We start from the raw sequence: 22008 nt of genomic DNA on the forward strand, positions 1-22008 counted from the left end.
CTGCCATGAAGCAGACCTCTCTTTTTTTTTTTTTCCTCAAGTGCTGGACAGTACAAGAAGGAGGAAGCGAGAGAAAGAGGACAGGAGGGAGAGAGAAGTGTTGAGCAAACAGACCAAACTAATGTGCCACTTCAGATCACCGGTTTGGGTCCAGCTGCTGAAGAAAAACACAAGTAAAACAGATGTTTTAAGTCAGCTGTAAAAAGAAAAGAAAAGAAAAGCACAAAGGATTCACAACAGCTAAATACAGAAAAATAATAAAATCTGGAAATGCTAAGAAAAATTAGCACATACATTAGATTAAAGATAAATAAATAAACGACAAAGGGAATAACAAATGCAGAGTGATCGCTTGATGGTGAAATGTGGAGAGAAAGCCAGGAAAGCCAAGAAAGAATTACCTTAACTGTAGCTGTCTTTTCAGAAAAATGGTCCCAGTGGGACAGATCCAGAAAGAAACAAAACCAGAAAGCAGAAACAAACATCTATTTATGGAGCCGGGGTCCAGTTTCCCAACTACACACGCTTGCTGCTTTTTTGACAGCGTTACCAATTCAGCAGTTTACAGAGAAGGACTGTGTTTAATAAGGAAATTATGTGCACAGAATCACGATGCAGACAAAGCACACTCAGTTCTACGGTTTGCATAATATCATAATAGGAAAACATTTGATTTTTTTTTTCCAAGTCTTGAGATTAAGTGAGAACACCTCAGAGAAACAACAGCCAGTCCAAATGGGGTAAACCACTTTTATTCACCAAATGTTGATAAAGTGTTAAAATGGTGAAAGAGAAAAACCTGATAACATTTAGGTTAAGTGCATTTCATCTAATAATCGGTGAATGGCAAAGACAAAAAAGGAAGACAATATAAGCAGCAATGTCAATGTTGCTAGCAACCATGGTATTCATGTTGGTTAACATGCATTATCCTCTTTATGGAAAATAAATAAATCTAATCTAAAATCTTAAACACCTTGTCAAGGTGGAGGTGGATGGATGATAGCGGATTTGTTTTCCGGCCACATAATCTGGTGCCTGTGCCACAAATCAGAATGACGGCAACTTCTGGACTATTGAGCTCAGCCGACTACAACTCACACCCACTCATTTGAAAAGGAAAAAAATAAATTGTACACACATAGGCTGCACTTAAATTGGTACATGATGGTTTGATATGCAGCAGAGCAGATTATGGCAAAAAGGGGAAAATAAATAGCACCAAGCAAAATGCTGTGTTGAGAGCTGAGCACAAACAAACTCTTTTACAACTACTGTCATAAAACAAAATCGACCAAATGTCCTCACTGTCATGTGGTCATAAAAAAGTTTAATTTACCAAAAAACTTGTTTTTGTATAGGGGTATCACATGGAGTAATAAATATTTTCTTTCCCCCCCTAATTTTATACGGTATCACCAGTTGTATCAGGTCACTGGTGAGGTCAGCTGCCTGGGAGGGTGTCAGACTTCGATGCAGGTAAAGGGGGTTCGGATCCTGCCTGATATCATCATCTAGTGTTGGACTTAAGTGAGACCATTAGAAGCAGCTAACTAACTCGTATGATGACGAGAGCGAGTAAACAGAGTGAAGTTGAGATCCTGTGGGACGTCCAAACACAAAAACAGATAAGACAGTAATGTAACCAAACGTTGTGGTCATTAATAATCAGCAGAGGACAGCTGTTGTGATTGATGTGGCCATCCCAAATGATAGAAACATCAGGAAAAGGAAAACGAAAGAGAGGAGACATACCACAGGTGCAGTGACCCATACTGGAGAGACGGAGCCCCTGTACAAACATCTGACACCACAGTCCAGAAGAGCGCACTCCTGTGGATAGTTAATATACTGGGGTTGGTGAGAGAGTATTTTTATATTCTTTAATTTTTAAATTTTCTTTTTTTAGACTCTAGTGGCCTTTATTGTACAGAAAGTAGGGAAAAGTAGAGAGGCAAAGACTAAAGAACAGGAATCGAACCCAGAACAACCATGTCTACACACGGTGTAACACATGGTGTAACACACGGTGTAACACAAGGTGTAACACACAGTGTAACACAAGGTGTAACACACGGTGTAACACAAGGTGTAACACACGGTGTAACACAAGGTGTAACACAAGGTGTAACGCACAGTGTAACACATGGTGTAACACAAGGTGTAACACACGGTGTAACACAAGGTGTAACACACAGTGTAACACAAGGTGTAACACACGGTGTAACACAAGGTGTAACACAAGGTGTAACGCACAGTGTAACACATGGTGTAACACAAGGTGTAACACACGGTGTAACACAAGGTGTAACACATGGTGTAACACAAGGTGTAACACACAGTGTAACACACGGTGTAACACAAGGTGTAACACACAGTGTAACACACGGTGTAACACAAGGTGTAACACACAGTGTAACACACGGTGTAACACAAGGTGTAACACACAGTGTAACACACGGTGTAACACAAGGTGTAACACAAGGTGTAACACACAGTGTAACACATGGTGTAACACAAGGTGTAACACACAGTGTAACACACGGTGTAACACAAGGTGTAACACAAGGTGTAACACACAGTGTAACACACGGTGTAACACATGGTGTAACACAAGGTGTAACACACAGTGTAACACACGGTGTAACACACAGTGTAACACACGGTGTAACACATGGTGTAACACACGGTGTAACACAAGGTGTAACACAAAGTGTAACACACAGTGTAACACACAGTGTAACACATGGTGTAACACATGGTGTAACACAAGGTGTAACACACAGTGTAACACACGGTGTAACACAAGGTGTAACACAAGGTGTAACACACAGTGTAACACACGGTGTAACACAAGGTGTAACACACAGTGTAACACATGGTGTAACACAAGGTGTAACACACAGTGTAACACACGGTGTAACACAAGGTGTAACACAAGGTGTAACACACAGTGTAACAGATGGTGTAACACAAGGTGTAACACAGAGTGTAACACATGGTGTAACACACAGTGTAACACATGGTGTAACACACAGTGTAACACATGGTGTAACACATGGTGTATCCTCCCAGCAACCCTGGTTCTTTAGTTTTTTTGGGGGGGAAAAGGTAGATCATCAACTTGTCTTACTGACTTACATGATTTTTTTTTTTTACACATAGACTGAAAATGCCAATGCTATTACTGAAACCGTCATTAGTGGTGTTTGATCTAGGAGTGTGCTGCCCCAAGGCTCCGGGAAAGCCACGTTACTAATGCACTGATGAAGAAGGAGCAATTGATTTGCAATGGAAATGCAATGCATCAGCTGTGGCTTTTCACACATGGGGATCAATCAGGTTAGTTTTAGTTAAGGAGTGAGCACTGCCTTGGCTGCTTTTTATACTTTCAAATTGTCTTGGTTCTGCTATTCTTCTACAGTCTTATACATTTCCCTTTTCTTTAATGTTTGTACAACAAATCAGACTAAAGTAAGAAATGTGTAACTGAGAAAGCCTGAAAGTGTTAACTTCAACATACATTGAATGCTTTTGTGCACAATGCGTGTGTTTTCCTCCAAAGTAAAAATTGATCACCAACACATCAGGTTTTTATAACTCACACACTAATGCTGTGGAGTCACACAAGTTAATGCACAAAACTGGATGTACATGTATTCCAGTACATGTTCCCTTGGGGTTATAAATGTCCAAAAGTAGTGAAAGCAGAGCCATAAGCTGAAAGAGGGAGGCCTTTTCTATTCCATTTAGGTAATAATATGTAGCTGCTGTCATTGTATAGGGATTCATCATTTTATAATGATCATGTCCAATCACTCTGTCTTTACATCTAAATGTTTATTTGTCTGTGGTTTGCATAAAACAAAATACAGCAACCAGTTACTGTATGAAACACTAAACTTTACATTTTGTCAAAGTCCATCAAAATCAGCAGATGAATATACCTCAAATATATTGATACATTTTCTAGTTACTAGGAATCAAAGGTTGGGTTTTAGCCTTGATTTAAAGTCACAAAACTACAATTCAACTATTTGATTTCATTACAGTGGCTCTCAAGTCAAGTCATCTTGAGATTACATGAGAAAGAAAAAGTGCTAAAGTTAAAAACTATTTTCATAAAGCCCTACTTAATTACACATCTTATTTTTTAACAACTATTGTGCCCCCAACCTGAATAAACTCTGTATTTGTGTCTTGCAAATCAATCTGGCCTGAATATTATTTGACAGAAAATAATGAAAGGGAAAAGGGTGGAGCATGCAGAGCAGACAGAATGTTAAGTTACAGAAGAAATAAGTAAATAAGCAAATGTTTGAATGCATACATCTGGAAACAATAAGAGTACAGAGGTACACAGAGAGAAAGAGGGGAAACAGGGTGGAGGACAAGGACGGGGTGAAGTGTGTAACTCACTCCTGTCCCCATCACCAGCGCTCAGTCCTAATTTACCCAGAACAATCAATTGGATCAGGAGGCAGACACTGATAGAGGACTACCATGCAACAGGATCCACCATATACGTGCGTGCACACACACCAACGCACGCACACACACTCTGAGGGAGAAGGAGGACTTGCATGCAACAGGATATATTCACCCCCCCACCGCCCCACACACACACACTTTTATGCTGACAAGAGAGAAAAAGTTTGCAGCTCATATCTGCAGCCTCTGCACTGACTTCTACCGAGCAGACTGTATTGTGCACCAAAGTCATTGTGGCTCCGTTGGGTCACAGCGGGAGGTCAGGGCCCAGGAGACACAACAAGCACAGGGGGAGCAGAACTGGAGTGAGAGAGCAGGAGGGTGAAGTGGAAAGGGGGAGAGAGCGGAGGTACGACCATCAGTAGGAGGCGAGCAGGAAAGCAAGAAAAATAGGAGGACAAAGTTATCACACCCGTCCTGGCTTGAGAAAGAGAGAAACGGAGACAGAGAGGAAGAGAGAGAAATTAATTCTCCTGAAAAGAAAAGGTGCGAAATAAAGTGGGCCAACCACTACAAGTTTTGTGAGGTATAGAGGTTATAAAAGTAAGTTTGAATCTTTCACAATAATAGATGCTGTCTTCCATCGACCCTTTAGAGGTCACACAAGTCATATAAACCTGGATAATGTCCTTCACCGTACACGATATTTTGTAAATACGCCTTTATTTGCTTAGTGCTCTCTCCTTTGAGCAATTAACAGATATTCAAAAATAATAAATGCTCTTTCAGGATTTTTACCAGCTTTCCTGCACTGTACGCTTTCACTAATTAGAAAAAACAAAAATCTTGAACGTCTATTTTTTTTTCTTTCTCCAATAAAACTTTGAGAGAACTATACTCTGAAAATTTCGTTTTGGACCTGGAAAACTTTCATTGCAACAATCCCACATGAGGAATTTCTGAGATTTGACAATCTGGTCCAGCCTCAGCGTGACCTCCCTGCTTCGACAGATCTGCTTTTGGAACTGAGGCTCACAGTCACAGAGAGAACCAAGAGCCGATGGATCCCAGAGCAGAACCGGAAGCTGGTCAACGGCTACAAAGTCGGCACTCGCATGGCGACGATTCTGAGCAAGAAACTGATGGACTCAAAGTTTCTCATTTGAATTCTTTTGTCCTTTTTTTAAAACTGTAGCTGAAAATTTCCCATGCCGCTCTTAGAGAGAAAGAGAGACATTTTGATTAGTGAAATCCTCATTCTGTTTAATTTCAAGTATTTAATTGTTGATTCTTAAAATAAACACATTTGTAATGACAACAGAATCTCCTCTTTGCTGTGACGTGTGATTGGCTCACTGATAAACATGACTCCTCCATCAGATTGATTTTTCAATAAATATAAGACTAATCAATGTAAACGAGACGGATATGAGACGATTTCTGAATATAAATATAATTCACTGCAGGTTATCGATTTCTACAAACTTGGCAGTAATTTGCCTACTCTTGGTGCTTATTAATGATATAAACATTTCGGGTTATATGTAATTTTTGTTATTACTTGTTGCTGTTTACATGAATTATTCTTGCTCATTATTCTCCCTTTTCCTCGTTTAAATTAAACATGTTGTGCCACATTTCATTCTAATAAAGCCTTTTCTTTATAATGTTGTTGAATGAAAAAAAATGTACTTGGCATATTGGTAAGCTTGTGGCTAGCTGCATCTTATTATGATCTCATCTTCATAGATGCTGATGTAAAAGATCCCATAAATTAACCAGCACATACCATGCTTGATTTATTAACTTTACATTTATTTGGAGCTAGAATACTTGGTGAAGAAGAGGCATTCAGTAGATATACTATCGCACCATTGATTACCATGCATCTCGTTGCCTTTACCTTCCTAATATCAAGATAAAGTTCACGATGAACATATATTTCTGCAGCTACACGGATCATGAATCTCAAAGCCATAAAATTGAGTGGATTAAATTTATGACTAATTTATTTGACTTATAACTAATTGGAGCAATGCCTTTATTTATCCTGTAAATTATTCCCTTTGCACCTGCCTGTTTGTGTAAATATGGCAGGAACAGACAGAGAAAGAGAGGAGTAGAGAGGACATGTGAGATCCAGACTAGACTATTTATTCTAAAGGGTGACACATTTAATTTAGGCCCGGCAAAAGAAATTAAAAGGCATCACCGTTATTAATGAAGAAGAAGCATAATGGGGGCAAGTTACACAGAGAAACACACACATATACACACGCAGACACGCATACATGCAGACATTTGGAGACAGCCAAGAGCACTTCATCCAGTTTTTAATGACAGTTCTTCAAAAATAGTGGCTTTCTTATGTTGTTTTGATGTTTAAATTTATTCAAGTGTAGGTACGATTTTAGTTTTTTTTATGTCTCCATTGAAACTCATTCGATTCGTCTTAATAAAATACTTGCGCCGACGTTTTGCATTGTTTGTTGCTCTGAAGAACAAACTGAGCGTGTGCAAACAAAACCTGATCCCTTACAAGCAGCAGCAGCAGCAAAAAAAAAAAAGTTTTAAAAAGTACAAATTACTAGTAATAAAGATGTGTAAACAAATATGAAGCCACAAAGTTTAACTGTGGCATTCAAAGTCATGTGTCTGTCATCACTGCTGTATTCATCAAGGCTGTAAATTGACAGAATGGAAAGCAGACTGCGCTCTTAGTCTTCCCCTAATTTTGCTGCAGGTTTGCCAGTCTCTCATGCCATTAAATGTATAGCCGGCACAGTACTTCTATTGATTAACAAATGACAACGGCGTCAATGTGCACTTGAGGTCGGGGAGTTATTGCCTTATTTTAACTCTCTCTTTTCCCTCCTTCTTTGTCTTGATTCTTTTCTGCCCCTTTGTGTTGCTCTCTCGCTCAGCTCTCCTGCCTACATTTCCCTAACACTCTTCCTTCCCTTTTCCTAAATAGATATTGAAGTTTTCTATTTAAGGCAGATGCTGTTTAACTTCCTTGGGGTGGAAGTGAAAGGCAGGCAGAGGGCCATCCATCTCGCTATCCACCCGCTGACATCTTTAAATGCTATTGACACCCACTGCCAGCATTAACATGCAAAACTGCACCGCATGTTTGATTTCATTAGCTCATTGTGCACAGGGTTTTCCTTTGCCCTGCCGGTGGGATTCTGGCCTCAGATACTGGTTTGGATGCAGAATTGGCACATTTTCATGACTTGTCAGAAAAACAGCCTGTTTTACAAAAGCTGCAAAGAAATTACTTTCAGTACGACTAATAATCGTTGTCCTTAGACATAGACATTGCATTGTGTGAAAAATAAAATCTCTTTTGTCCTCACCAGTGAGCCTTCACATTGATGGAAAAATTGACAATGATAAAAAACAAAAGATTAAAATGATTTCCTAAACTGCTTTACTAAACTGCTATCAAAAATATTAGTAATCGTAGAAAACAGCATTTGATTCTGTAATGAATAACAAAAGCATGTTTGTGGCCGGCTGCACAGTGGCGCAGTTGGTAGAGCTGTTGCTTTGCAGCAAGAAGGTTCTGGGTTCGATTCCCGGCCCGGTCTTTCTGCATGGAGTTTGCATGTTCTCCCTGTACATGCGTGGGTTTTCTCCAGGTACTCCGGTTTCCTCCCACAGTCCAAAAACATGACTGTCAGGTTAATTGGCCTCTCCAAATTGTCCCTAGGTGTGAGTGTGTGTGTGCATGGTCTCTGTGTTGCCCTGTGACAGACTGGTGACCTGTCCAGGGTGACCCCGCCTCTTGCCCGGAACGTTAGCTGGAGATAGGCACCAGCACCCCTCCCGACCCCACTAAGGGACAAGGGTGTAAAGAAAATGGATGGATGCTTGGCCTTTTTGAGACAGCAGCGAGAAAGCTGAATGTCGACTTAATAAGAACTAGTGCAGGCAGTGCAAACTATAAAACAACAGTCGCACAATGTTGTTATGGCTTGGCATTGTTGCATCACGGCAGAAAGGCCTCAGGCCCAATTTGCTGTTCAAACCTCAGCTATTAGCATGTGCAACTTGTGCATGCGCTACCACTCCATCTTCTAACTGCTGTTACCTCCTGCTGTCCAAACCTTTAAAAAAATGACTTTCGAACAAAGTGTTTAAAAATGGTTTTCCTGTGTGTCTGTTAGCTCTTTAAACAACAAGCAACATGTACTTCCTCTGGCCTGCAGATTGCTAAAGGAACGTTACACTTATTATCAGTTCCCTGAAAAGCCTCGAGTAACCTCAAGAATCTCATCTGTTTTTACTTCGTCACAACAGCCTCATATCAAACAAACATCCATATCTGAGAAGGATAACTCAAGCAAACACACACAAAAAAATATTTTGAAATGTTGATTTAGTTTATTAAAGGATAAAAGCCTAATAAACATGACCCTGTGTGAAAAAGTAACTTTTCCTCTGATAAGGGATGCATTGTCTGTGATTTGCCACATTTTTAATTCAATTTCACTAGTCACTGCTATGCATGATTTTCGCCTGAGCTATGGAGGCTAATTGATCTCAAAAAGCAAAACTTTATTCCTTGATCAAAGTAAGTTTTAGGAACAGTTGAGAAAGGAAGTCTGTTATAGGTTGAAAAGTAATTTGTAAGACTACAGGATTCCAGACCAGGGTAAAAAAGCTTTTATCCAAAAATGGAGTAATCCTGGAACAGTGGTATCCCTCCCCACAAGTGACCAGCCTGTCAAATTTACTCCACGAGTGCAGTGATGACACATCTAGGAGGTCTCAAACAGGCCAAGACCAGCATTGAGGGCACTGCTGACCACACGTTACCGCAACAGCTACGCTTTCTTTAAAGTTAGCGTAAAATCAATAAAATCAGTGAACATCAGTTCGGTAAAAGAACTTCAAGTGACGGCAGTAGATGATTCATTGAAGCTGCTCTTAAACGACTGTGAGAATTTTAAATAAGAATGAGAGTTCAGCCATTTGATACAAAGTTTAATCTCTTAATGTCTAAAAAAAGGCTTCATACATCTTCGGTTGACATTTAAATTATTTTGTGGATAATGATGATGAACAAAGGAATACATTTAAATTTTACGTATATATCCTCCAGCAAAGTTCCGGGCTCAGCATTCATGTAGCGCCACCATGTCAGTCAGTGGAGTTTTTTAGTTTTTTTCTTTAGTGTTCCTCTTAGTTCATTGCTGAATGCTACATAATATGAAGCATTTAATGAGGCAACAAAGTGAGCGACCATGTTGTCCAACTATTTATCTTTTGGGGCTTTTTTTTCTTTACAAAACCCAAATCTTAACTAATGTAACTGCTCATAGAATGTAGAACAACATATGAAGGAAATGCATACAACTAATATTACAGTGGGAATTTGGGTGAAAAATCTTCTTACAAATAGTTTATATTAGAAAAATGGACTGTAATCCATTTTTAACAAGAAAGGAGAATACTGCTCATACAAAAATATGGATTATTTTTTGTAAAGGTGAGCTGGATTTTCTTTTTACAAGTAATTTTTTTAGTACTAAATTATTCCTTTGGTCGTATAGTGTTTCTATTAAAAAAAGGAAACCGGAGAGACAAAACGCTGTTTAATTGTGTCTTTGAGATACATTCTCTACTTCACATATGTTAGCTTGGGTTTGTACAACATTTAAAACAAGAATTACTTCTCAGTATTTTCCCCCCCCCCACTTTAACAAATAGAGATTATTAAATATTCACTCAGCTCAGAGCAACACTGTAGGCAAAGATGCAGAGGACTGTATCTTTGCTGCCACCTATTGCAGACAGTAAACACGCCATCTCTCTGCCTCAGAAAGCCTCGCTTTTACTTTGAATGTCTTCATCCTGCCGGCTGGGGTTTCAAACACACTCATTTCTCCCAGGCTCTTCAGCACTGCAGCAGAGGCTTCGGTGGCTTGGGGGTTTTATTTTCCAGGGTTGACATTGCGTGAGGTGTTTGTGATATGCTAATTTATTCATTTTTGTCCACTCCTCCCCTTCCTTCTTTCTCTTTTGCAACTATCAATCTAATCACTTCATCGGAATTCCTTGAGCAAATCAGGGGAAGGAGAGAGAGAAGCACCAAGAACAGAAAATGGAAAAGAAAAGAGATTAAAGCAAACAGCTTCTAAAACCCCACAACAGCTCTCTGAACACATGTCCCTGCATTCAACCTTTCAGCACTCGCACACAAAATCTGTTTGTTTTCACTGATGGATTTCATTTAATTATTATTAATTTTTTAATAAAAACTGAATAAATTGTAATATCTTGATTAATGTGAGTGATTAGATGATTTAGTTGTGCCACCAAAAATGTTCAAAAACAGTCCAGGAAATTCTCAGCTTCACAAAAATACAGAAAGGTGTAAAGCTCAGGTGCCAAAAAATATTTAACAACAAATTCAATTTATGTATGATTCTATGCACAGCAGTGTCAGTTAAAAAAAACAGGCACAAAATATTTTAAAGATTGTAAAAATTATTGTAGACCTGAACAAAAAAAACCAAAAATTTTTCTTAACTTTCCTGGAAAACAAATGGGTGACGGTCAATTTTAATAGTAAGCATGTTGCTACAAATCAGGCAGGGTGGCCGTTGCTTTTGTGATGAAATCAAAGCCTGATGTGTTTCCTCTGTGGGGTCAAAGCATAAATGTTTGAGCTGGATGAAGCCACTGAAGATGAGGCAGGTAGCCGACAATCTCCAAGCACATTTGCTGTAATGAGGTACAGTATAATAGAGAACTATCAGTCTGCTGCTGTGTTTTTTGTGTGGCAGGTGTTCAGAGGGGATCTGAGAAATTATTCGGACCAAAGTTACAGACTCCACGCAGAAAAGGATGCAGCCAAACTGAGATTCTCAAGTTCAGTTTGCGTTTATGTCTGCATGGTTACAGCAATGCTCGTGTTTTCTTTCAACCACTTTTCACTTCTGAATCCCCTTTTTTTTCCCACCTAATTTCTCTCTCTCCTCTTAATCACAGAGAGTAAGGGGATTGATAACCGTCTATTACCTTGTGTTGCTCTGTGATTAATGTTCTCAGGTCTTTCTCATTGTTTCTCATTCATAGCTCATGTCATGGCCCATAAACTAATATCTAAAAGGGATGTGCTGGATGATTCCTACTCTAAAAAGAGGACAAGAGAAAGAGACTTTCACGAACGGCAGACGTACTAATACTTAAGCTAAAGTTTGATAAAGGGCATGAAGAAAGGAAAGTCAAAGATGAAACAAAGCAGAAAAAACCCCCACTTGTTTGTGATTTCATTTATCTTGAAATATTCAGTTGCATTCTGTCTTGAAGAGTGGGTGTCAACACTATGCCAAATCTAGATATAAATCTGAGGTTAGAGCTGATTTGTTGCTCTCATCACGGCATATTTATTAGACACTTCCACTCTGCTGTAATTCTACATGTAACATGTGACAAGCACACGGACAAACCATCAACAAGAGCATGGAGAAACAATTTATGTAATTAAGTCTGTGTTCATTGTTTATTCATACAACATGCATTAAGTGAGTCTCCTAACTCATGTTTCACTTGTCTGTCAAAACTGCAAAAAAGGGGTGATGAAGGCGTGTAAAATATGATTGTATAAATTTGCATCTTTGTGGAATTACATGCGTTGTCTGCTCTGGTGTGGACTGCTGGAATAGTTTTATAAATTTATCGAAAATATAAAAATAAATATTTTGAAAATAGGTTTGCCCAGTGGGCTGCACAGTGGCGCAGTTGGTAGAGCTGTTGCCTTGCAGCAAGAAGGTTCTGGGTTCGATTCCAGGCCCCGGTCTTTCTGCATGGAGTTTGCATGTTCTCCCTGTGCATGCATGGGTTTTCTCCAGGTACTCCGGTTTCCTCCCACAGTCCAAAAACATGACTGTCAGGTTAATTGGCCTCTCCAAATTCTCCCTAGGTGTGAGTGTGTGTGTGTGTGTGTGTGTGTGTGTGTGTGTGTGTGTGTGTGTGTGTGTGAGTGTGTGTGTGCATGGTTGTTTGTCCTGTGTGTCTCTGTGTTGCCCTGCGACAGACTGGCGACCTGTCCAGGTGACCCCGCCTCTCGCCCGGAATGTTAGGTGGAGATGGGCACCAGCAACCCTCCCAAACCCTCCAAGGTACAAGGGTGTAAGAAAATGGATGCATGGATGGATGATTTGCCCAGTGTTGTCACAGTGGTTGGTACAAAGACAGAAGAAGTGATTTAAAATGTGTTAAGTATATTAATCTTGAAATCTGGAAGAGATATGTTTGGACTAACTGAATAAATCAGAAAAAATGAATCACTCAAAACAAAACAAAAGAACTGACACGTGAAGGAACAAAAACTACTCAACGAAACTACTCAAAACTACTAGTCGCGTACATTCGTCACTGTGTGTACGCGCATGGCAGCATAGGTACTCTGTATTTTGGCAACCTCAGATAAGTTTCCAGATGGCATTCACTTAAATTAATGAAGACAGACACAGCTTATGGACACAAAGACCCACACAAAAAATGGTCTAACAAAATTCGCAGAAGGGCCACAACATTTCAAAGCAGATGGGGAAAATGCCAGTTTTAAAACACTATGGCCTGCTTGCTTTAATTATTTTAGTTTCTATTTAGACAGTGTTTTTTTCTGCTGTTTTATTTTAAAAAAAATCATTAATCCATTAAATATTTTGAATGACAGATTTTGACTGTAACTTTGGGAATGAATGTCTGCATGAAAAACCCAAATCACTGTAAACACTAACCAAGAAATAAAGTATTTTTAAATGACAAACTGTTGATGTCTCTTCATGGCACGTGAGCAGCGTGTACACAAGAGTGACTAATGATGTTAGACATTCCCCCTGGCTCTGTTTGGTTGTTTCTGACAAAGCGGCACATTTCTGCAGATTTTTATAAAACTGACATAATACAGAAAAAGTGTTATTTTTCTACACAAGTACGAGAACTACAAGTAGAATATGTAATCGATTTTGTGTTATCATTACATTAACATGATTACATCAGACGGTTAAAAATTAATGAAAAATAAATAAAAATATGAAGATCTTATTTTGTACTTTTCCTCTTGCAGAACAATTATACAGAAAGTTTAGCTCTAATAATTGGTTGATACCAAAGCGTTGCACTGTTAGGCTGCTGGATGATAATATATTAGCTTAAGTTAAGTTTGAGACTCGTTAACTCATAACTTATTTATTTGACTTGGCTCTAATGTGGGGTTGTAGCTGTGAGTAAAGAGGCTTCATCAGCCAGGAACCATGAAATGTTCAGTCTCTCAGCAGCAAACTCATGTTACTTCAGCTCGTTCCCCTTTTATATTGAAAAATCAGACTCTCAATTCAACGGTGGTTTGAGCTAAGAATTGCAACAAAGCTACACTGGAGGAAACTCATGATAAAACAAGAAGCTGTTGGAATGGTTAAGATCAAATTACAGACCAGAAACATGACGGAGGAAAATAAAATAAACGATTACATCAATATAAAGAATGTGGGCAAATATACGCAGGAACAAAAAGTAAATATAGAAAAATGTAACCAAAAAAAAAAAAAAGGAAAAAATGTGTCCGGTAAAACCTTAAGTTAGTTCCGTTTTATACGCTACGATTGAGCTGCTTGTTGAAACAGAAACAGATAACTAGCTTGTCTGTATTTAGCAATAAAACCCCTTGCATACATTATTCTGGAGTTGAGATAATTTGTACTCAATTAGCTACAAGAGAATACAGCAAAAAAAAAAAAAGCCGATTAGCATGTTGGTACAAGGCAACCACGGGAACAGACATGATGACTTTGAAACGAACACGAATTCAGCAGTGCACATTCACTGTCATACTCTCATTTATTTTCATGCTCTGTTCATATGCACCACCAGCACTGTTTATGGTGGCGATGGTGTGCTGCAGACCTCGATTCGGGATATTGTAGGTCAGTGGGGAGAATACGTCAAAGAGCTCAATCCCATCAGCACATCTTCCAGTGAGGAAGCAAAGGCTGGGGACCTTGGACTGGGCTCTCCAATCTGGTCCCAAGGTCACTAAGATGGTTGAGAAATGTCCCGATGACAAGGCCCTAGCTGTAGATGTGATTTACTCAGAGTTTCTTAGAGCTCTGGATGCTGTGGGCACATCAGGGACAGTTCCCCTGCACTGACAGACTGGGGTTCCAGTCCGAAAATTGGGTTCCAGACCAAGAAACTTTTTTGAATATTAGATCGTTCATTACGTTTCCAATGATCACAGATGTGTTATTTAAAAGTGACAGTCTTACACCAATGAGAGCAAACCATAGGGGGAAATAAAATAAAAAAATCATCTATCCCTCTATGCATCGCTTCACCTTTCCGTTTCTCTTCAGATGGCAGGCAGTGTTTGAAGCCTTATCGGGTTTTCTGCTGTTTCATGTTTGCCTGATGAAGGCTTTTTATGTTGGAGCAAAAGGCGGCGCCTGAATAATTACTGGGGCCCCAAGCTGTGAATGTAAATTACAGCACATACAGTAGCAACATTTGTGTTATACCCACACGCACATGTGGCTGCAGCACAAAGATCTGCCTAAACCAGGCACATATGCAAATAAAGAAATGCATATGTAATCATGAAAATCTACGCAAATCCATTTTTGTCTTAATCTCACTTCTTAAAACACACTCACACACACTTTGTCTTTACAGCTCTGTTAGAAGGTATGTATAGAGTACTCTGTTACAGCTTCACCTGGTTTATCTGACTAAGGGAGACTTTTGTTGTTTGACCTGAGAGAAAAGAACCCTAGCATTTTATCTATGTGGTTGTGCTGAAAGGTATGCACTGATCTGTGCTGTTACATAAAGTTATGTTTATTGAATTATATTCAAGATATGTTAAAATATAAACTCTATAACCAGAAATATAGTATCAAATTAATAAATCTTTCAAAATGCCTGAGACATCTCTGCTCTCATTTTAGAAAGATGTTATATTTGCTATATAGTGTTGTCCTGGACCTAAGTGTGGACTCACAGACAGAAACCATGTAAGAATTTAACTAGATTTTTAAAGCCCATACCTAAATACACTAACTTGGACATACTTTGATTTTAAAAAATCAATCCCTAATGTAACCCAGTGTTAAAAACACAAGTAAAATGAATAGATGTTGATTTAATATCTCATTCCACAACGAGATTAAAAAGTATTTAAGTTTTAAAAAAAGAATGTTTGTAAATATGTTCTTAAATATTGATAATAAAAAAAGTGCTAAAAATCTTTTAAACCTGTGAAATATCCCTTTAATCATTGCTTTTAGAAACAACCAATAACTGGCACCGTCTGATTTCACATCAGCCAATCAGGTTGATTGCCCCGCCCCTTTAACTGCAGGGCTGTGCTGAGCTTTAGCTCAGATTGCGTCTAACTCCCGTGAGAGCTGACGGTTGTTCCGTGAATCCCCCGTAACATTCTGTTAAATTCTACAAAGAATCCTGGAAATTGGTAAGACAATGTTAAATTAGCATCTCAGATTTCATAATTCAAAATAGTGAATCTGTTTTTTTAAATTAGATCTCCAAAAGCTTCTAACAGCTGACGTCCGGAAAAATCCCTGGTAGTTATATAGCATTGAAGCATCGGTGAAGCATCGCGTGCTCAGCCGTTACTGGGCCAACGGCTGAGCACGCGCTCAGTAAATTCACTAAAAATTGGCTAAAACACCTAATAACTGTTCAAATTTAATAAAAAATAAAATTGTATTATAAATTTTATATCATTATTGTGTATGTTGTTTTTTTTCCATGTAAATTTACTTCTTTTTCTATTAGTACGTTTTAATATTTCAACGTTGTTAATGTGATGGTGCTGTGATGTGCTCTTATTAGGAACTTTCTGTTCTCTGTAGGTCAGAGCTAATGCGGGTTTCTAATCCACATTTTGAATGTTAGATTGTGTTATAAATGTACTTTGGCACTTTTAGTTTGAAATTTGAATTTTTACTTAAGCTTCATTGATATTAGCGTCCTGAATTTTAAGATACTTTACTTTGACCTTCTTCCAGGTCAAGTTTTTTTTTTCTATGGTGCACTTTTGAAACATTGTGCCAGAGACATCAAGATCAACCTTACATTACAAGAACTTGGATGGCGAGCCCCAGCCCAGAGGACCAAGTGAACTGGTACAGTGATCTGACTTGTCACCAGCCGTGAAACATAAAAAAAAAAATTTCAGACATATTGAAAAGACTAAACAAACTTTGAAAGAACATTTGACAGACACATAAAAGACTGGGTTATTTTTTTTATTTAATTTTTTTTTTAAAAAGCGCGCAATTTTTGTTTATTTGTACAATGTGGATCCACAAATGTTGTTTATATTAAATTCAATTTTTTTATATACATTGTGTGCTCTCCTCTGTTGTTCACACCTAGGCTCCCCCGAATTTAGAATCTCCTGATCAGGCCCAACTTACTTATACTTTTGTAGTGTTGGTATTGCCATCTACTATTAAAAGGTATTTAAAGTAACCCTTCTTGCGGGTTACACTAAGAACTGTGGTTAAAATTAGACTGGAAAAAGCATTTTGCTCTTTGCTTTGCTTAATACAGAAGGTGTGGAGTCTTGGGTATTGAGAAACGTCTGCTTCCTGGAGGCGTGGACTCTGTTGAGGTTTTAAATTCTTTAAAATCACCAATGTTTACCCATTATGCATGTAATAAGCTAGTTCGACAATATGAAGCTTGTCCAAAATTTAAGGACCAAAATTTCCTGTGCTCTAAATAACCATCCCTCAGTACGAAGGGAGAAGCGCAGAGTTGAACGAATGGCTGCGGATGTTAATTCAATAATTGGAATTGTGTCTTATAACGGACTGAACAATTTTAATACTTTCCTCCGCTGCTATTGCTAAAGCTACAGGCAGAATACAATTCTAAAACAGCGCAGAAAAGTGACGTGATCAGCGTCTCCGTCTGTTCGCTTTTTGGCCCAGATGAAATTCTACCAGAGATAATCAAGTGGATGGGAGAAAGCCCAGACTGAACTGTGAAGTGGAATTGCGTAGAAAGAAAACGACCAGGCTAGATTAAAAGGGTTAAAATAAAAACCAAGCAACCAAATTGCAATCTAAAAGGAATTGGAAAAACGGAAAAACTGTGACATGGCACAAATGAAGTAGGACACAAAATATCCTCAGAGACTCACAACAGTAAAAGCCAGGTGCACGACTTCATAAAAAACAAACTAGCTTACAAAGAGACACATAAAGCAAGAACAATGAGCACAAAACTAACAAAAATCACATTGTGCAAATGTATAATTTTTGTATCCCTGCAATGTGTTTTAGCAATGCCTTTGCCAACCTGACCAGTAGGTACTATTACCCACCTAGAAGATGACACATTCCTCTACTAGCTCCGAAATGTATTAGCACACAGACACATTCAATTCATTTTCTCCCCCAATCTTTCCTGTATTTCACCACCAGGTTGTTCTTTCCCTTCGGTTTTCATTTCGCACACATTCACGCAGCCTGTCCTGCACAGCTCTCATTGTGCTGTTGCCAGTGTAGTTAAGGTGATGGCTTGACAGACAGAGCTTTAGGGAGAGGCCTGTTCGCCTTGTGCTTTATAGCATCAGTATTGTGAAGGAGACATTAAGCATCTGTCGCCATCATTAGCCATCCAGCAGACTCTCTCTCTATTACCAGATGCAGATGGATGACTTGAAGGAAATCCAAATATTTTCTAACTTTTCCTCTTAACTGCTTAACAACATTTTATGATTAAATGGAGCCGAAAAGATTTTTGTCAATCATTGCATATCTGCCAGCTGATAGAAGAAACTGTTTGAAATACATTTACCAAATCCATCATTACATTGTTTACCAAGAAACATTTAGATGTTTTTAAAAAAAAAACGCCTGTGAAAGAGATCAGAATTTCTCAAAAATCTCACTCTCATTGCAAAATGTATTGAAAGAAATTTGCTCATCGCGTCAAGAATTTTCAAAGTCAGCATATTGGGATGTGTTGTTCATATCGTCGTGACGATACTCAGCACTTATTTATGAGAAGCATCTTTAATGTGTGTTTTAGAGAAACATGAGATGCTTTCTAACAATGTACTTTTCGGAGGGTACATGTTGGAGATATTTTATCTGCTTAACAACAGGCCTTAACCAAGCAGGGGTACACCCTGGACAGGATGCTAACTGAGACATGGCAACGCAACAGTTGCACAGGAAACATCACCCTGCTCACACGCACGCACACACACGCACACACACACGCACAGACACACGCACACACACGCACGCTTAAGGCCAATTTAGATAGTACCTTACATTCATGTTTATGGACTGTGAGAAATCCAGAGTCCAGACAAAATATCCTTTTTATAGTTGTTTGCAATTTGTGCAGTTTACCAAGTACAATATCGTGCAGGTTGTACACCTTATGCCTTCGTTTGCAGCATTTTCAGATGAACTATGACAAACTATTTGTAACACAAACCTAAAAGATAAGACTTATTAAAGCTCTGAAATCATTGCAAGGCGAAAACCTCCTGCAAATTCTCAAAGTTATTTCTGTGTTTGGATCATCCTGTGACTGTCCATTCACATGTTATTGGGTTTGTCTGTGTGTGTGTGTCTAATGCCATGTCCCAAGCAAAGCCCCTTTTGGGACATCATGGTCAGACAGACTTATTCAACAGCACAAATAAAAATCAATAAACAATCTCAAGTTTTCACCATAAACACAGTTTCTTCTTTAAGATGTGTTTTTTCAATGAATATCCAACATGGTCCGTGCCTGAGCAGCCTGGACAGGTCCTGTCTCTGGGAGAGATTAGATGGTCTCTGAAAATAAGAAGAAAATTGAGAGAGAGGAGCAGAACGGAAGAGTCGAGAGAAATTGGAGGTTCTCTGTAACAGAGCAATGACACCGAGTTGAAATGTATGGCTATATTATGAAGTAAGAAAAAAAACCCTGAATATTATTAAAATATGTTTGAGAAAAAGGGTCTTATTTGTTCTAAGTAAGTAGGTTTCCTAGAATGTTTGGTAGTTGTTATCAAGCAGAAAAAAAAGCAGTGTGTGGACTATTCACATGGCCAATTTGTGTGCACGTCACACACTCAGCATCACAGCCTCTAGCATGTTGGTGTGTGTGCTTGTGCGTGCAAACGTACGTGTCTGTGCATCAGTGTGTTTGGGATGGGCCACTTTGCCAGCAGCGCTAATTAGAGGTCAGTTCAGTTTGGGTAGATTTTGTTCTCACCCCCTGATTCCACTGTCAGGTCACCCCTCTTACGCTGTGTTTCTGAGTGTGTGCATACGCCTCCGAGCCGATATGTGGCAGAAAGAGAGGTGAGGGCTGGTGGTTCTCGGGGCCTAACCAGAGAGACAGTCAACCCAGTGAGGAGGGTTTCGTCACGGGAGTAGGCCCCTGGCTGGCGACTCTGGCCTGGATCTATGAAACTCCGTCTGTGGGCCCTACAGGTTGTGGGCCGATATACATCTGTAAGGCTACTGTCACTTCACATAATAGACAAACTAGTGTGTTTTTTTCATATCATGTTTTGTTTAGCTCAGTTACTTGCTCTGTCATTATTTAGCATGCACTATATGTTCAGGTCTGATTGTTCTTTATTTTTCTAAGCATTAAAGAGGACATTTTGGGTTTAAAATAGCTCATTTTAATCCCAACAAAGTCCAGCCATGTATTTTCTCAACTAGCTTTGCAAAAAAAAAAGTTTGCACACTCATACACCGCTGACATAAACACAGATATGAACGGTTCAGTATACTGTCAGTGTAAGCAAGAATCTTTGGCTAATTTTCTGAAGAACCAACCGATAATTATGACATAAAGCAGAGTTTGAACTCACTGGAATTTAAATTTATTGTGTTTTTGTGAATGATGTGTAATCAGGGGTGAAAGTAAGGGTAAGTAAGTAAAAGATTTAGTGGGGTACGCAGTACCTGCAAGAGAGAGGAGCGGCTGTGTGCTGTAAAAAATCAGTGGGTTAAACTGTGCAGCCGCGACTGATTAGTTTTTCAAGAACAATCTAAAACAGACTTAATCAGTTAATAAATAACTTTTTTTCCCATTTCATATTGTTTCTGAACTGTTTGTGCTTTGTTAGAGCAGCGGTGCAATACGTGGATCGCGGAAGGTTTTGAGTCGATCTCGGCTTTAGGTGACAAACTAAACGCCGCCAGGACGCTGAGAGCAGCACGTCCTCCTCTGGCTCCTTATCAAAACGTTCATAACTTTATTAAAGGAAAACAACAACAAAAATCAACAAAAAGTATTCAAATTAATGACACAACAACAATAATAATCTCAGTGATTATTGTTTCAACAAGGTGTTGCGCAATTCTGTGCGTTTCGGTTCCATTACCAAAATAACGAGCAGAGAAGGAGTTTAAAATTAACTAATCAACCACCGCTGTGTTCATGATATCAAAATAAATATCAAGCTTGCAAACCTAATATCGTAATGGACTGAATGTTGTGTTTTTAACATAATCTCTGGTCGGCTTGTGGAGCGCAGGCGGTTGCCATGGCAACGGGTGTGCTTAAATGACAGAGAGAGAGTAAAAAGGTGCAAGTGGATTAGAGTTGATCATCTGTTCAGGTTGTTTTATCTTTGCTGTGGCTCATTACAGCCTGTAGTTTCTGAACATTAAATAAACGACAAACTTGGACTAATTACCTCGTTCTTTGTGAATACAACCATCAAATACGGTACATATGTTTCATTAAGTATTTAACAAACAAATGGCTTCTTCCGCAATAATTGTGTGAAATTAAATTAATTGTCTAATATAAAAAAATAGTTTGGTGCTGTCAGGCTCAGAGTCTGAGAGGCTTTTCCTTTATCAAACAATTTTGTTTTTTGCCTCTTATTTAGTGGAAATATTAATGTTGATGAGACTTTCTCCAAAATATTAACCTTTTTCAACCTTTATAGCTCCACTGTTGAAAATTAGGTTCTAACATTCACAAATGACAGTGAAAAAAATCCAGTCCAACATCTGGTTTGAGGTGATTCCTCTGGAACCTGTTGGAGGAAAAATATCCCAACTTCAGAAGATGAGCTTTAACCTAACAGAGCTCTGTGGTTCCTCCTGTCAGAATGAGAGTCAGGGTGAGGAGGCGCCATGTTAGGAAGAGGAGTGGAAGCTGCAGGATCTTCAGAACAAACAGGTCATGATGCTGGGCTACTGATTATCCCTCTGTCTGGACACAGGATCAATATAAGCAGTTTAAAAGCTAAAATGAATGGTTATATGTCAGACATGTACCCCCAAGAATTTAAAACTACTTTCACCCCTGGCTTTATTCCCATTTTATATTGTTTCTGAACTGTTCGTGCTTTGCTAGAGCAGGGTCGATCGCGGAAGGTTTTGAGTCGATCTCGGCGGTTGGTGACAAACTGACTTTATTAAACAACAACAAAAATAAACAAACAAAATGTGCTCAAATTAATGACCCAACAATAATAACCTCAGTAATTATTGTTTCAACAAGGTGTTGCGCAATTCTGTGCGTTTCGGTTCCATTAAAAAAAAAACTAGCAGA

The 22008-nt window shown here is 38.9% G+C and overlaps 1 long non-coding RNA gene across 1 annotated transcript; it reads left to right on the top strand.

Moving 5' to 3' along the window:
• The first annotated feature begins 10816 nt into the window (after positions 1 to 10816).
• Positions 10817 to 16813, top strand: LOC103462766 (uncharacterized). The gene is made up of 2 exons (XR_014086952.1): positions 10817 to 15919; positions 16479 to 16813. It is a non-coding gene; the product is annotated as an uncharacterized LOC103462766 (long non-coding RNA).
• The last annotated feature ends 5195 nt before the right edge of the window (positions 16814 to 22008 follow it).

The sequence above is a fragment of the Poecilia reticulata genome, chromosome 3, assembly GCF_904066995.2.
Source record: "Poecilia reticulata chromosome 3, P_reticulata-male-v2, whole genome shotgun sequence".
Classification (NCBI taxonomy): domain Eukaryota; kingdom Metazoa; phylum Chordata; class Actinopteri; order Cyprinodontiformes; family Poeciliidae; genus Poecilia; species Poecilia reticulata.